We start from the raw sequence: 14,890 nt of genomic DNA, 5'->3' as shown, positions 1-14,890 counted from the left end.
TTATGCCTGTCAAATTTAATTTTTTTTTAATTTTGGCCCTTTAGCTGCTATTTTTAATGGCTAAAAACCAAATTGAATTTGTTTTGCAGAATAAATCCTCTATATATCAAGTTTTACTGACATACCAAAGGCCTTTGATAGGGTATGGCATAAAGGTCTACTCCACAAGATCTCCAATTATGGTATAGCTTGAAATGCCTTCTCAATTACTAGCAGTAGGAGGGAAAGTGCCTGGTTTTGCCCAGTCGTAAAATATGTTTAAATATGATGATTTAATTTGTTTAGATTTCGTATATATTATTATAAGCGTGATTTCAGAAGTAAAATAAAAGTATTTGGGTGCCATCAGCTAGAATCGAAACCGAAAGCAAAACTGCAGCATCCAAAGCTGGTGGCGTTACCACTATACCAACGTGACATATGAACTGATTAAAAATTAAAAAATTAAAATAAACTAAGATGAATGTACAAAATGTTTAACGATTTTTCAATTTTGACCCCTTTTTAACCCCTTAAAAACTATTTTAACTGGCTAAAGACCCATAAAAGAAGGGTCCATAAAAAATCCAATCATTTAAGGCCTCTAACGCTGCTCTGCGACTTTTAGTTTCAGAAGAGATAGAGTTTGAAAATATGGAGATAGACAGACAGACATATAGTATTTTATATATTAGAACAAATCATTTCTCTCTGGTAGGTTCATAAGAGTAGTGGTTGATGGGCAGAAATCAGAAGCTCATAGTATTAATGCTTGAGTCTCTTAAGGGTCCATCCTTGGCTCAACTCTTTTTCTGATCTACATCAATGATCTCCCAAATCACATCCTGAGATCATTTGTAGACATTTATGCTGACGACACTACAATCTATGGCAACACTTCAAAGGCCATAAATGACCAATTTTACTCTGATTCTCTCTCCTTTGATCTTGAGCATGTGGTGCAATGGGGAAAGAGGTGGCTAATTAATTTAATGCATCTAAAACCAAGCTTCTATCTTTTCATTATCAATGCTCTGACTCCCATCTGGCATCAATTGAAATGAATGCCTCTCGTCTTGGGGAGACTTCATGTTTTGACAAGCTTCTGGATCTGACCTTTACTCCTGATTTGGAATAGAACACCTACATTATATCTGTTGCCAAGGTCGCTGGAAAAATGGTGAGATCGTTCTTCTGCTCTAGTAGGTATCTTACTGCCAATTAAATTCTCTACCTGTGTAAGAGCCAAGTACGTCCTAGGATGGCGTACTGCTGCCACATCTGGGCAGGAGCTGCTAGAAGCATTTATCCCGCCTTGACAGAGTTCAAAATAGACTTCATAACCTAGTAGGGGATGTCCATTTCTCTTTCTTGCAACCTCTTTCCCACAGGAGAGACATTGTGAGCCTGTCTCTGCTTTATCGTTATGTTCATGGCAAGTGCTCATCTGCTCATATGGTAGCCTCTTGGTAAACTTTCACAAAAAAAAAAATCACTCGTCCAATTGAAATCACTATCAGTAATTTCCCCTACTCTTTATCTATGCTAGATAAATTGTAGATTCTATGAACAAAGTTTCTTTCTCAGAACTGCATGCCTGTAGAACTCTCTTCCGTTTCCCTGCTTTCCAACTGACCACAATATGGTCACTTTCAAGTTCAACATAAACAAGTTTTTGATCAGCTGTGCCCTTAAGTAATTCAATTTACCAAATTTTTACTATTAACGATTACTACGATATTGTCCCATTGACTACCATATACTCATTAACTCTTATCCTCGAGTGGCCCCCGAGCCTTGATAGTAAAAAAAGAGAGGTTTAGTAGAAACCGTTCCTTTATCACTATATAGTCACTTTATATATATATATATATATATATATATATATATATATACATACAGAATTACTCAGAAATTTCATTTATCTCTCTCTCTCTCTCTCTCTCTCTCTCTATATATATATATATATATATATATATATATATATATATATAGATATAGATATAGATAAATAAAAATTCTGAGTTTAAGAAGCCAAATACAATGCAAATCTTATTTTTACTAAACCTTTATTTGTTTAAAATCAACTAAGTTTCGACGATGTACGTTATCATCAGGCTTGAAATTAGTTTGTGTCCTTTCTTTTTCCTTCCTCGTGCCATGGTGTCACTAGAAAAGTAAAGTCCGTGTGGTTCGTTGCCAGGGTTGAATGAGAGATGACTGAAAAGGCAGAGGTAACAGGTCAAACAGATACACAAAAAAGGCGAATGATGACGATTGATGTCACATTTTCGAGCTGAGAGAAACAAAGGTTTCCAAATCAGTTCTCTCCGGGAAGCCATAAACGAATGAGACACTACTATTAATGTAGAAATAATCTAAGCAGAAAAATGCCTCAATGCCTTTGCCTGTCTGCATCACTCGTTTCATTAAGTTAGAAAGTTATAGTTAAAATGTAAACAATTAGTTAAGATAATATTAATCTCTCTCTCTCTCTCTCTCTCTCTCTCTCTCTTTCCTAAGTCCATTCCCCCTAATAAAACTTTGAAGAAACTCTGCAAACATCTTCTTATGTCTTTTTTGCATTTGAAGTTTTATTCATCAAACAAGACGAGTTTTCTTAAGCAGACGAGACGAGTGACGGCCAATCATGAAATGCGGCAAAGAGAAACTGTCAGACGAGGCGATAAAGGACATAACTTTAGTCTCTCTATTCTAAGTCTATTCTCCCCAATAAAACTTTGAAGAAACTCTATAAACGTCTCCTTGTGTCTTTCCTGCATTCAAAGTTTTGTTCATCAGACGAGACGAGTTTTGTTAAGCAGAGGAGACGAGTGACGGCCATTCATGAAACTGTCAGACAAGTTGATAAAGACACGCATATAAACATCCGACACATATAAACAACCGCAGACTTTTATTGAAAATAGTACAAAGTTAGAGGGAAGAGGAAATAGGAATATTTCATGGTGTTAAGCTATAACGTAAGGAATTACCATCCTAGAAAATCAGCATTAAAAAAATATCAGATTTTACCTCGGTTTGAAATCCAAACTGTAATATTAGAACAGGGGATATGCAAGAATCCCAAACCAGAAAGAAAAAAAAAGTTTTATTGATTATATGCGATGGTTGGAATGGTCCGATGGGAATTTCTCGGATTTCCAATGTACTCCCGCCCCTCTGCCTTTCCCCCTTCTAAACATTGGAAACCATAGTTATAGACTGAAAACAGAACGTTCCGTATATTCGAGCTATTGTTTAATATGATAATAAAAATGTTTTCAAATTAATTGAATGCAAAAGATATAATTAAATCTCGATGAAAAACAAGTTTGGCACAGATTAGATTCTTTCGAAAAATTGTTTAGGATTCAATTATTCTTTTTTCATTTTTTTCTTTTTTTTTATTTTGTTGGTGGGAAAAAAAGGATTGAGTTATTATGCTGTTTTTGTTTGTTTGTTTTTTTAATAAGACAAAATTATTGTGTTTCAAGAGGGGGGAAACACTGCCTTTTCGTTTTCTTTTCGTCTCTTTATTTTATGTTAACAGCTCAAAATTAAGATTTTCCTCTTCTCAAAAGAAATTTGGTTTTAATTAAAAGTTGGTGTGTGTGTACCTCTAGGCTGGTGGCAGAATTTCAGGAGTTTTCCTGCAATAACTTTAGTCAAATATAGAAACTGCACTTTATAATATTATAAATTGTCTCTCTTTCACTAGTCACTTAAAAGTTATCTCCCCTGCAGACAGGTAGGTTATCGTGATTATAAGTTATCTCTTTGTATCATAGAACTCTTCACTGACGTCACGCTAGAGATAAGAGTTTTCTATTTTTAACTGTGGTGTTTAGATATGTAAACACGCAACTAATAAAAGAATGAGATAAACACCACGTGCATTTTATTTATTCCTGACTTCAATACACACTTCACTAAATAAAATTTAAATTAAAAAATATCACTAATTAAATTATCTTCATATTAATATCTATATATCAATACTAGTGTCATAACCTACTACATATTGTTGATGCAGCAATACTTTTTTCACAAACTAATATATATTACGATATTACATTGCTACTCTCTCTCTCTCTCTCTCTCTCTCTCTCTCTCTCTCTCTCTCTCTCTCATTTCATTGTTCCATAGAAGGTACTCGACTGAGCTCCAATCTCTGGTTTCTCTTTGTAAGACATTCATAGCATGAACTTGACTTACTACGCCCACCCCCCAAAAAATCATATTCGTTTCTTCCTCCATCTTTATCTGTGCCTAAACCTAAACATAGATTCCATGAACAAAGCTGCTTTCTTAGAACTGCACGCCTGTGGAACTCTGTTCCAATTTCCTGCTTTCCAACTGACTACAATATGGTTGTCTTCAAGTCAAACATGAACAAATTCCCTTAATCCAATTTACCAAATTTCCACTACTAATGATTACTATGACAGGTTCCTTTTGACTACTGTACATTTATTAACCCTTATCCTCGAGTGGCTTCTGGGCCTTGGTAACTGGTGACACCTTTGTCTAGCATCGGACGAAATTTCCATGATCAGAGCTTCTTTGTAAAGACTTCTAGTATGTGGAACACATTACCACGCAACTGCTTCCTTGTGAGTAACATGTCTGGACCATTCCATTAATAATTCCTGATCTTCTAAGTTCTTCATCTTTTAATTAACAATCATTCCATCTCAGCAATCCTCATCCTTGAGTTGCTCTTTGTCTTTATAAAATCAAAACGACACCAGCATAAGAGGGCTATAGGAAAATTCTTGCCTGAATGAAGCAATGTTATATAAAAAAAAAAAAAAGAAAAATTGATGATGAAATAAAAACTGAATAAATTACAATATTTATTAATTGATTAAAAATTCAAATCCGGAATTATAATAAAGAAAAATACCTCAATCCATGGATTTTTCAAGATAGGCTCCTTACATCTGTGAGGAAAATAGAGAAGGCTTACTGCAAAAATGTGCTCGTGTCTGTCTGTCCCGTGGACCGAGAAGAAAAAATGAAAAGATCCAACATGGCGACTGTGATCTTTTAATGCCCCTGGTCTCGCACAATTCATGAAAAATCACATCTTACTCGTACGCCCAGGCACCATAAAAGCAGGTTGCTGGGAAGGGGGGGGCAGAAGCGTTCAGACCTGTGTAGATTGAACATCGTCAGACTTTTCCGAACTTGTTTACATTGGACTTGAAGGCAACAATATCGTAGTCAGTCAAGAGGCAAGCCAGCAGAACAGTGTCACATAGGCGGGCAGTTTTAAGAAAGAAGCGTTCAGAGTGAACATCATCATGCGACTCGTCAGACTTTTCCGATTCAAAAGAGCAAACATCAGAGGACAAACATTAGTAAAAAATAATGCCTCACTAGTCAGCATGAATTTGAAAACATGTAAAAAATATATAGAAACAAAAAGGCATTTTAAATAGAATAACAGATTAAAAAAATCAATCAAATTTTAACAAAGTTTTTTGTACAACACTATAGTCCATTCACACTTTGATTCCAAATTTTTTCCTTTGGCTTCACGAATTACCATTTTGTTAATTAATTGATTAGCTAATTAGTTGATTGATTTTTTTTATCTATCATCATGCATACTGTAACATATCCAGTTTTGCACATGTAGTCTATATAACTACATCACATTGTGAATCAATTGTTTACAATCTAACAAGATGTTGCTCGCAATGAGTAACATTAGGCCCTTTTTCTACAATACCAATTACACAAAATGGGTCACCAATTAGCAAGTGCTAACGTAACAACCGTAATTTTGGAATGAAAGCGAGGAAACATGAATTAATGAAAAAATATATTCATATCAACAATTTTACAGAGATATAAAATATACTTTGAAAAAACAAAGTTTGTTTTAAAGTTCTTGAACAGGAAATAGAGAAAAGTGCCAGGAAGGTTATTTAAAAGTTGCATTGTGTGTATGTATGTGAGTTTATCTTCTGAGTGACTGTTTCGCTTGAGATATGGTAGCAGGCTTGAGGGAATTTCAGCATAGGGCACTACAGTTCACTATTTCTAGGATGGGCATTGTTGACACTGAAATTCGAAGCACATCGCAGGCGTCATCATGGAAGAATTCTCATTTCAGTTAACCAAGCCAACATTTTATAAGAGTTTTGAAGAGGCTTGTTATTTTGACATAGACTTGTTACTTTTGAAGTTTGAAAAGATTTTTTATTGCTTTGAAAAAATTTTGGAGTTAATACGTTCCTGTGAAAACTAACTTGATTTTGAAGTGATGAAGAGAGCAAATCTCAATGAACTGGAGAAAGAAAAAGGGCAACAATTCAAACCATTTGCTTTTTGGTATCAAATCGCATCTTTATGTACAAATCCAATGTTAAACTGCCAAGAAAGAAGTAAGCCAAACGAACAAAGAAAGAAAAGGAGTTGCTTATTATGATCATTCGTCTCACACATTAATTTCTAATCTACTACAAATTTTTAAAAGGGGGCTGCTCCCTTAACTTCTTTCAAGGAGGCACATAGAAATTTAGCAAAATGAGGGGCACAGACATTTGGAACTGCTTTGATTGTCTTCCCTGGAAAATTGTATGCATATGATTCAAATTTAATCAAAATAGTTTGAAATTTTAAAAGGGGTTATCTTTTCATAGTACCCTTGGGTGAGAACTTAGAGTTTCAGGAACACTTTCATTGTTTTCTCTAGTAATTTTTACAAATAAATATTGTAATATTTAAATAACAAAATAAGTGTATTTGTACATATGTGGGTTCTTTATATGTGTGAGGTGTTTATACAGGGTCTTTTTTTATAGTCACTTCTTTGCATGAAGAATGAGAACATGAGGAGACGTTTGCTGAGTTTTCTTCAAGGTTTTATTTGGAGAGAATTATCTTAGGAGAGAGAGAGACTCATTATCTTAAGTAATTATTTGCTTCTTAAACTTGTTAACTTAAGAAATGAGTGACGCAAACGCCCATACACCAAAGTAACATTCACCTTAGATTATTCTGCATTATTGATCATATCTCGTTCACATGATTTCCTGTGAGAAACTGATCTGAAAACTTAAGTTTTCTCTCACTTGAGAAATGTGATATTCGACTCCATTTTCCATTTTTTTTTTAGATAAGGATTTATAATTTGTATTACGATTATTCAGACTATTATTCTCATTATTCACGACATTTTTGCTGATGTAACTTCTTAAATTCAGATTTTCATTTCTCTTCAATCACAAATTCTCAATACCTTTCTATTAGTGCCTTAATCTAAACACAGATTCCATGAACAAAGCTGCTTTCTTATAACTGCCCACCTGTGAAACTTTGTTCTGCTCTGTTCTTTCCGACTGACTGCAATATGGTCGTCTTCAAGTCCAATGTAAACAAGTTCTTGTTGAGCTGTTCTCTAATCAAATTCTATCCAATTTTCATCACTAATGATCACTATGATGTTGTCTCAGTGATCACCATACAGTCTTTAACCCTTATCCTCGAGTTGCTCTTGGGTCTTGATAAACGGTGATTCCCTTGTAAAAAAAAGAAAGAAAAAAACAAGAAGATGGACACTTGATTCCATGCAATAACATAAAGAACACACAGACATACCCGTCAGTTTGTTTTAATAGATTGGTAACTTCCAGTTAAGATTGCTGTGAGCTCTTAAAATGATGGTAAGAATCCAGAATAAGGACCGTGTTATCGTCAGAATTTTCTGGGCAGTTTACATAAAATGTAGAAAGGTGACAAAACGCTGAGACAATGAAATCGCAGCCGCCAACGTCATTTCAGAAAACATTTATTTGTTATCATTACTTGATTCTATAAAAAAGAACTAAATATATATCTTGATTTGAAAACAAACAAAAAAAACATAACCGAAAAGAAATCATACAAAAAAGTCATTAAAAAAATAAACACTTGTTCATGAAACTTACCTTACAATGAGTGTTTTCATTTTCTTGATTTGAATTTGAATTTTCTTAAAGTTTTGTAAACAATTAGCCAATAATTATTCATTGCATTTTCTTTGTAACGACAAAAAATATATTGTTTTCATTTTTCAATTAACTTTTTGCTGAATTATTTTCATTATAACAGGAATGATATATTTTTCCTTATTCTGTATAAGTACCAAAATAATTGCTATGGAGATCTGCATCCAACAAATGGAGCAGAAGAACATCTTTTAAATAATTAAGAAGTTATGACGCTAATTTTTTTATAAAGGCGTCAGACAATTCAGTCTTTGGATTTGCACCATTCATTACAATCTGTGTTTATTTTATTTCAGATATTGATGCAATTTGCAAGAGTTAAGGTTTGTAGATGTTTTTCTTTTCTTTCAAATTTACTTCTTTTTCTACAATTAACCAACCGTTGCAAAAATTACCTGACATTATTCAAGACAAACAAGCTTACTGCCCTGAGGTTGAAGTAAGTGAACCACTAAATGTGTGTGGAGTTTGTAGGAAAATTAACATTTGGTAGCAGAGCGTGCAGTAGAAGCGTATCGGGCCCTTAACACAAAGGTCAATAAATCGAACATATCCTGCTACCCAATGTTAATATTTCCTACAGCCTTTAAATAGTTACTGGTCCATTTTCTTCACTACCACCCCTGGACAATAAACATGTCCATCTTAAATAGTCTCTCTTTTATGCATAATTATTCAAGGGAATTTATCTTTTTTCTGGTAATAACAGCATTTTATCATCATTTCCAAAAAAATTATTATTCAACCATTTTATTTTGTTGTCTTGTATGAAAAAAATATTTTGTCGTTCTACCATTAGCAGGGCTACCCGGCGTTGCCCAGGGCACAAGTGGAACATATTTCTATTAAAACTTTAATCGCCTTACCTCTCTCTATCTGTCAATCTTTTCCTTCTCCTTCTCCCTCCTCCGCCCAGCCTATTCTTCTCCATAGACATACATACACCCATGTATACGACTATCCTTTATATAATTTCCTTGAGGAATGTGTTGGCATAAGGGAAGTAAACCCTTATTCTCTAGTAAAGTAGCATTTTTTTCTTCTTTTTTCATTAAGTATAAACAACTTTTAAGTGCAAACATTATTTGCTCTTTTATTATATGACAACAACACAAAAACTTCATGCCTTTATTTGTAGTCAGAAAAGTAAAACTTTCTGAATATATTTGAGGTAACCAGTGCCCCAAGCTTCTGCAGACACACGTTGGGAATTTACGAAATGGAGGATAATTAATTCCACTTGATTAATTGCAGATGGTTTTCTGAAAGCAAGGAAAGCACTTAACTAATCAAATGATGTTTTAGAGCAGATTGTAATTGATGGGTTTGCGTTTTTTGTTTGTTTTTACTAGGAAATTATTCCTTTAAAAAAAAAAAAAAGTATCGTAAACAGATTCTAAAATGTCCATTTAGAAGTGTTGTTATAATGTGGTATGAACGCCTTACTTCACAGGACCTTATTGCTAAGTAATATACACGTTTTGAAACCGTTGCCTCCTCATTTTTGTAATTTAGAGCCACCAATGCATACAGGCAAACTGGAAATATCATTATGTAATGTTACGAGACAGGGCATAGGTTTTCAATCCAGATTGCCTACAGATAGGTTTGATGACAGAATAAAAAGAACAAAGAATTATTTATTTATTTATTTGCAGATTATTATCCTCATCTTTTAGTTGTTGTTTCACTATAATTCGGCCAACAATTCCTCTGGCCTTCTTCAGGTGGTAAACTGCGACGGGATAGGAATGCTGAGTCTCTTAACTGTATCCTCAGTAATTACTGCCTTCCATAGTTGTCGTCTCACCACGTTTTGGCCAACTAAGCCTCTGGCTGACTTTGGGCAAGATTGAAACCACTATTTCCAGACAATGCTCATCTGGAAGCATAGAGATTAAACGTCTTTATTCACTGTGCCACGGCCTCTGAAAGGCGATCAAAGTTGAATTTTTTGGTCTTATAAATCCAAGTTTTTTCGTTCTCATCTGTCGTCAGGTGGTAAACTGCAATGGGATAGGAATAGTTGGACGAAACGTTATGAAACAACTAGAAAATGAGAATAATAGTCCACAAATAGATGAATAAATAAATAAATAAATTAATCACCTCAAAATAGATGAATAAATAAATAAATTAATTACTCACCTCAAAATAGATGAATAAATAAATAAATTACTCACCTCAAAATAGATGAATAAATAAATAAATTACTCACCTCAAAATAGATGAATAAATAAATAAATTACTCACCTCAAAATAGATGAATAAATAAATAAATAAATTACTCGCCTCAAAATAGATGAATAAATAAATAAATTACTCATCTCAAAATAGATGAATAAATAAATAAATAAATTACTCACCTCAAAATAGATGAATAAATAAATTACTCACCTCAAAATAGATGAATAAATAAATAAATAAATTACTCACCTCAAAATAGATGAATAAATAAATAAATTACTCACCTCAAAATAGATGAATAAATAAATAAATAAATAAATTACTCGCCTCAAAATAGATGAATAAATAAATTACTCACCTCAAAATAGATGAATAAATAAATAAATTACTCACCTCAAAATAGATGAATAAATAAATAAATTACTCACCTCAAAATAGATGAATAAATAAATAAATAAATAAATTACTCACCTCAAAATAGATGAATAAATAAATAAATAAATTACTCACCTTAAAATAGATGATTAAATAAATAAATTACTCGCCTCAAAATAGATGAATAAATAAATAAATTACTCACCTCAAAATAGATGAATAAATAAATAAATTACTCACCTCAAAATAGATGAATAAATAAATAAATAAATTACTCACCTCAAAATAGATGAATAAATAAATAAATAAATTACTCACCTCAAAATAGATGAATAAATAAATAAATTACTCACCTTAAAATAGATGATTAAATAAATTACTCGCCTCAAAATAGATAAATAAATAAATAAATTACTCACCTCAAAATAGATGAATAAATAAATAAATAAATTACTCACCTCAAAATAGATGAATAAATAAATAAATTACTCACCTCAAAATAGATGAATAAATAAATAAATAAATTACTCGCCTCAAAATAGATGAATAAATAAATTACTCACCTCAAAATAGATGATTAAATAAATAAATTACTCGCCTCAAAATAGATGAATAAATAAATAAATTACTCACCTCAAAATAGATGAATAAATAAATAAATAAATTACTCACCTCAAAATAGATGAATAAATAAATTAATCACCTCAAAATAGATGAATAAATAAATTACTCACCTCAAAATAGATGAATAAATAAATTACTCACCTCAAAATAGATAAATAAATAAATTACTCGCCTCAAAATAGATGAATAAATAAATTACTCACCTCAAAATAGATAAATAAATAAATTACTCGCCTCAAAATAGATGAATAAATAAATTACTCACCTCAAAATAGATAAATAAATAAATTACTCGCCTCAAAATAGATGAATAAATAAATTACTCACCTCAAAATAGATAAATAAATAAATTACTCGCCTCAAAATAGATGAATAAATAAATTACTCACCTCAAAATAGATGATTAAATAAATAAATTACTCGCCTCAAAATAGATGAATAAATAAATAAATTACTCACCTCAAAATAGATGAATAAATAAATAAATAAATTACTCACCTCAAAATAGATGAATAAATAAATAAATAAATTACTCACCTTAAAATAGATGATTAAATAAATAAATTACTCGCCTCAAAATAGATGAATAAATAAATAAATTACTCACCTCAAAATAGATGGATAAATAAGTAAATAAATTACTCACCTCAAAATAGATAAATAAATTAATTAATTACTCGCCTCAACATAGATGAATAAATAAATAAATAAATTACTCACCTCAAAAGGATTCCAATAATAAAAATAATATATCATTCGGTAGGGACCTGATGATGGAAGATCAGATAAGAACGGAAAAACTTGGATATATAAGTCCAAAAAAATCCAACCTGTATCGCCCTTCAGAGCCCGTGGTGCAGAGGCGTTGAATCCAGGTGAGCATTGTCCTGAGATAGCTGTTTCAATCCTACCCAAAGCCGGCTAGAGGTTTACTTTACCAGAACGTGGTGAGACGACAACAACTATGGAAGGCAGTAATTACTGAGAATACAGTTAAGAGACTCAGCATTCCTATCCCCTTTCCGTGATGAAGGCCAAAGTAATAGTCGGCCGAAACGTTGTGAAACAACAACTAGAAGATGAGGATAATAGTCCGAAAATAAATAAATGACTCATCTCAAGAGGATTCTAGTAATAAAAACAAAGAATTATTTTGTAAACAAACGAATAAAGTTATAAACATTCCTCGTCTATAGTGTCAATGAGTCAAAAGAACATAGCCAACAAAGTATGGCATTGTCCGAAAAAGTAAAGAGTGCGGAATAAGTCAGCTTTGCTTACGTCATCTAATCTAATCTTAGGTCAATAGCCTATTGACCTAAGATTAGATTAGATGACGTAAGCAAATGTTATTTTACTTGTGTGCAGTGGACGCTGAAAATCGAAAGAATCTAACAAGTGACCTATTGGTATGGAAGTGGAGGTGGGACAGTGTCTTAATCATTTAAGTCTGAGACTTGTTTGTCTATTTGTGGAATAAAATTTATCGCAGGTGTACATACATCATTTTTTTTTTTCACAGTGATCACCACTTATCAAGGCCCGGAAGCCACTCAGGGATAAGGGTTATTGCAAGTACATTACGTTAGTGTGGAGATTAGATGAAGTGTTTACTTAAGGGGGCGGTTCATTAGGAATTTGTTAACGTTGGACTTGAACACATCCAAGTTGTAGTCCAGTGGGAAGCAGGCAGACGGAACAGAGTTCCACAGGCGTGCAGTTCTAAGAGAGAAGCTTTGTTCATGGAATCCGCGTTTTGATTTAGGCACAGATAAAGAGTGGGGGAAACTTTTGACAGTGGATTCAGCTAAACGGGTGTTTTTCGTGAAAGATTGGCGAGGGGGGACCAGAGATTGGAGTTCAGACGAGCACCTGCCATGGAAATAACGATAAAACAAGGATAGGCTCGCAACGTCTCTTCTGTGGGAGAGAGGTTGCAGGGTAGAGAAAAGGGCATCCCCCACTAAGCCACGAAGTCTATTTTGTACTCTGTCAAGGCAGGATAGGCTGTTTTTAGCAGCTCCTGCCCAGCTTCTGAGGCAACCCAAACTGTCGTTAGTGCTTTTATTGCTGTTAAACTCGGATGTTCATAGAAAAGCTCATGGACACTGTTTGTTTGTTTTTTTTTTTTTTTTTTTTTTTTTGTAAAAGTTTTATTTGAACAGAATAAAGATGTAAAACTGAAATACATGTGTATGAGAAAGGGAGAGAGAGAGGGGATTCAAGGAAAACCAATAACGTAGAAGATAGGCCGATTTTCAGCTACCTGTACGCTCCCCCCCCCCCGTCCTTGATGGGGCTATCCGAGACAATGATCTCCTGTGTCTTTTTTTGTCAATGTCCGGAGGCTGAGTGATCGAACCGTACTTTTGGGTGGAAGTCACATGATTTCTGACTTCCGCTTTTAGGACATGTTAACAACAAAGAAAATATCTTATTTCTTTTCTGTAAGATCAAGAGGAACAACTCCAATGAAATTAAAAGTGAAAAAAATAAATTGGTTTAATTCTCTTAGATTTGATAGTTAGGATTATCCAAGTGGGCAGGCAAGACTTGACCATCATCTAACGAATTCTGATCTTGTCCTTCATCTTTTTTTTTTTTCTTTTTTTTTTTTTGATTTCACGATTTTTGCAAGGATTTCTAGACGTGGCCATAAAATGCTGATGACTGCACTAGGGTATTCAAATCTGATGCACATTGGTATGATAGTCTGTGCAATGAAAACATGACAAATATAGATAGAATGTTGTGACTACTACAGTTCACGCATATTTAAGGAGAGTGAAACTGGTAGTTGAGAGTTGAAACTGCAAGTTGGAAAGGCAAACTCATAGCGAACCATTAGCAGTTTATTTGACAACTGAGTTACCAGTTGTTACCTGACACGGATTTATATTATTGTACCTATAGAAATAAATCTATTCTATATTAATACAACTATGTATTGTTTTCAACTTGACGATACAACAGGGAGCCGAAAATGATTGGTAAACGGTCACGATCCTTTCTGCAATCCAAACATATCTGGAGAATGAAAGTCGGCTACATGTGAAACCCATGTAACAGAGTATGGCGGCTGTATGCAAATGCCGAGCCGTGTGCGAAGTGACGTCACTTTAAGGAAAAAGAAAAGGATTATAAAAAGAACGTGTGCACAAACCGAATAACGTTCAAGAGGACAGAGGTCAGAGAGAAGGAGCATGATCATGCTTTATTCGGGAACGTACTCAGAAATAAATGTTATTGTTGCAAAAAAAAGAGGAGAGTTATTACTTGTCCTATATTCCTTGTGTGTACTACGTTACAGCCATTCAGGATCACATATCCTACTGATGAGACGATGATCAAAGTGTCCTGGACAATAAATAAAAAAAAAGGTTCTTAGACATTTATAATTGAAACTATAGTTTATGTTTGGTGTTGATAACGTTTTCCTTTATAATTTTATTTTTAAACCTAATGTCACAGATATTATATTAAAAAACACTTATTTATAATCGTTATTTGACAACATAAAATATGCTTGAAAAAAATATACCTTGAAATCTTTTTTTTAATATAAAGATAAAAATATCTAAGTTCTTCTGTAAAATGTTGCTTATATCCGCTTCAGAGTAAGTTATTAAATTTACGCTGAAAAAAAGACAACTCAGATGAGGAAGAAATAATAATAACTGGCTGGATGGAGAAATTAGTTTATTTTCCCCATATAATTTTAT

General features: G+C 33.1%; 1 protein-coding gene across 7 annotated transcripts in view; it reads left to right on the top strand.

Moving 5' to 3' along the window:
• Positions 1 to 14,890, top strand: part of LOC145277659 (uncharacterized) — a 589,250-nt gene that overhangs the window by 161,495 nt on the left and 412,865 nt on the right. For all 7 annotated transcript variants that reach the window (XR_013868190.1, XM_080129311.1, XM_080129295.1 and 4 more), the window contains exon 3: positions 8,279 to 8,305. The gene's annotated coding sequence lies outside the window, so the exon portion shown is untranslated. The remainder of the gene's footprint in view (positions 1 to 8,278; positions 8,306 to 14,890) is intronic.

Source organism: Euprymna scolopes, chromosome 6, assembly GCF_053919585.1.
Source record: "Euprymna scolopes isolate OS-2025 chromosome 6, ASM5391958v1, whole genome shotgun sequence".
Lineage (NCBI taxonomy): Eukaryota > Metazoa > Mollusca > Cephalopoda > Sepiida > Sepiolidae > Euprymna > Euprymna scolopes.
The sequence above is the reverse complement of the archived record's forward strand: the minus strand, read 5'-3'. Positions and strand labels throughout refer to the sequence as shown.